Source organism: Schistocerca piceifrons, unplaced genomic scaffold (genome assembly GCF_021461385.2).
Source record: "Schistocerca piceifrons isolate TAMUIC-IGC-003096 unplaced genomic scaffold, iqSchPice1.1 HiC_scaffold_936, whole genome shotgun sequence".
Lineage (NCBI taxonomy): Eukaryota > Metazoa > Arthropoda > Insecta > Orthoptera > Acrididae > Schistocerca > Schistocerca piceifrons.
In genome coordinates, this window is record NW_025729208.1 from 6,258,785 (window position 1) to 6,261,284 (window position 2,500).

General features: G+C 58.8%; 1 non-coding gene across 1 annotated transcript in view; it reads left to right on the forward strand.

The window, feature by feature from the left end:
* The first annotated feature begins 1,668 nt into the window (after nucleotides 1-1,668).
* Nucleotides 1,669-2,500, forward strand: part of LOC124772230 — a 1,909-nt gene continuing 1,077 nt past the window's right edge. Inside the window, exon 1 of the ribosomal RNA XR_007013893.1 lies at nucleotides 1,669-2,500. This exon is cut by the window's right edge and continues 1,077 nt beyond it. This is a non-coding gene — a ribosomal RNA (small subunit ribosomal RNA).

Below are 2,500 nucleotides of genomic sequence, written 5' to 3' on the forward strand. Positions count from 1 at the left end.
CACCTTGCAAGTCTTGCTCACTTTCCACATGCTCCTGCTGTACACTGTAATGTGGATGGCAGCAGGACGTACATGCCGCCCCTCCCCACGTCCCCACCTTGCCCCCTGCCTTCGCAAGCTGGTTGGTGAGAACTTTGCATGTTCAATGCCCTCCGCATGCGACGTACTCAGGCTACGTTGTGGTGCGGCCTGTGTCAACTGTCCGCTAATGTCGTACGCGTAAACCACAATCTGTACTGCACATTCGTCCTTATGTACTGAATGATACATCGTGGCACATGTGTGACCGTACAACGACTGCGCCCAAAAACGGCGGACCATACAGTGCAAATATTGTGCACGCAGCTACGTGTCGTCTCCCTATGAGAGCTGGATTGCAGTGTGGTACGCCATAGAGACGTGTGGGAGGAACGGACGCCGTGGATGGCGATCAGCATGAGCTGTCTGTTGATGTATTCGGACCTAGTCGTCTCTCCTCACACACCGTGATGGCATGGTGCACCGCGTTCCATATCTGCGACATGCTACAGAGGCCGGTTGACAGTCGTTCGAGCAATGGACATCGCATACGTACGGGGGCCACCTTCCACGTATTGTCTAGGCGTGCACATTTTGTTGCGTGTATGTGGGCAGACGTAGTGTGGCGTGACACCTGACACAGGCATGCAATAATCGTGGAAGTTGCAAATGGCGATGGACGCCTGCGTTTTCTGGTGAAGTTACGCAAATGAACAAATGGTAACCTGTTGTGGTGCGGTTGTTCTCGCTAGGGGTGAATCGGTGATGGCGACGATAGGTTGAGGTACTAACCGGTTGTTCCAGCGATACCCACCATGCCGACGAAACTGAACGGCATCTGGGTGTGAAGCGATACGCGGCGGTGGCTGGGTGGGACCGTCCCCGGCCGGTGAGGGGGCGCCTCCCGGCGTGCTGGCCGCGCGGTGCGTGGGCGCACGCGCTACAGCCGGCTGGTGGGGGCGGCCAGTGGCAGGCGCGCCGGCCGACGGACGCGGCAGGCGTCGCAGCTGCGCGCCGGCGCACCCTGCGCGCGGCGCCGTGCGGCCAAAGTAGGTCCTCGCGGGCCCGGTGCGAAGCGCGGTGGACATCTTCAGTGTGCTGGTCCGATTGAGGACTGTGTGCGTTGAGGATGCGCCGCCGCCCGGCGCTCGGCGCCGCGACGCCGTCTGCTGCTCGGTCGCCCCAGCGGTTCTCGCTGGTGGTTTGTATCGCAGCTGTGCGGATGTGTTGGCGCGTGCGCTGTGCTGGGAGAGTTCGCTTCGGCACCCAAGTGGGGCTTTTGTCCTTCTGTGGCGCTGGCGTTGGAGCTGCCGGTCACCGTAGGTGGCGCGTGTTGTCTCCCGCCGGCAATGCCACGACAGCACGCTCCCGGGCCTCTGTCGGCAGCGGCAAGCTCAGTTGGGAGCACGGGTGGTCGCACCGAAAGCGTCTACTCGCCTAACTCCGGGCGATTGCGCCTCTCTCGAACCCGACCAAGTACTTGGGACGGCGCTGCGCGCCGCCGGGACCTGAGAGGGTTTCGAGGTGTATTGTGCAGGGGAGCTCAGCCTCCTCCTGTTTGCAGAATGATTGAGCGGACGCTTGCGTGTTCGCGCGGGCCCCCGGGACACACTCCCGGGCGGCCGGCTGCTCAGCTCTAGTTGACGCAGCTCCCTGGTTGATCCTGCCAGTAGTCATATGCTTGTCTCAAAGATTAAGCCATGCATGTCTCAGTACAAGCCGCATTAAGGTGAAACCGCGAATGGCTCATTAAATCAGTTATGGTTCCTTAGATCGTACCCACGTTACTTGGATAACTGTGGTAATTCTAGAGCTAATACATGCAAACAGAGTCCCGACCAGAGATGGAAGGGACGCTTTTATTAGATCAAAACCAATCGGTCGGCTCGTCCGGTCCGTTTGCCTTGGTGACTCTGAATAACTTTGGGCTGATCGCACGGTCCTCGTACCGGCGACGCATCTTTCAAATGTCTGCCTTATCAACTGTCGATGGTAGGTTCTGCGCCTACCATGGTTGTAACGGGTAACGGGGAATCAGGGTTCGATTCCGGAGAGGGAGCCTGAGAAACGGCTACCACATCCAAGGAAGGCAGCAGGCGCGCAAATTACCCACTCCCGGCACGGGGAGGTAGTGACGAAAAATAACGATACGGGACTCATCCGAGGCCCCGTAATCGGAATGAGTACACTTTAAATCCTTTAACGAGTATCTATTGGAGGGCAAGTCTGGTGCCAGCAGCCGCGGTAATTCCAGCTCCAATAGCGTATATTAAAGTTGTTGCGGTTAAAAAGCTCGTAGTTGGATTTGTGTCCCACGCTGTTGGTTCACCGCCCGTCGGTGTTTAACTGGCATGTATCGTGGGACGTCCTGCCGGTGGGGCGAGCCGAAGGCGTGCGACCGCCCCGTGCGTGCTCGTGCGTCCCGAGGCGGACCCCGTTGAAATCCTACCAGGGTGCTCTTTATTGAGTGTCTCGGTGGGCC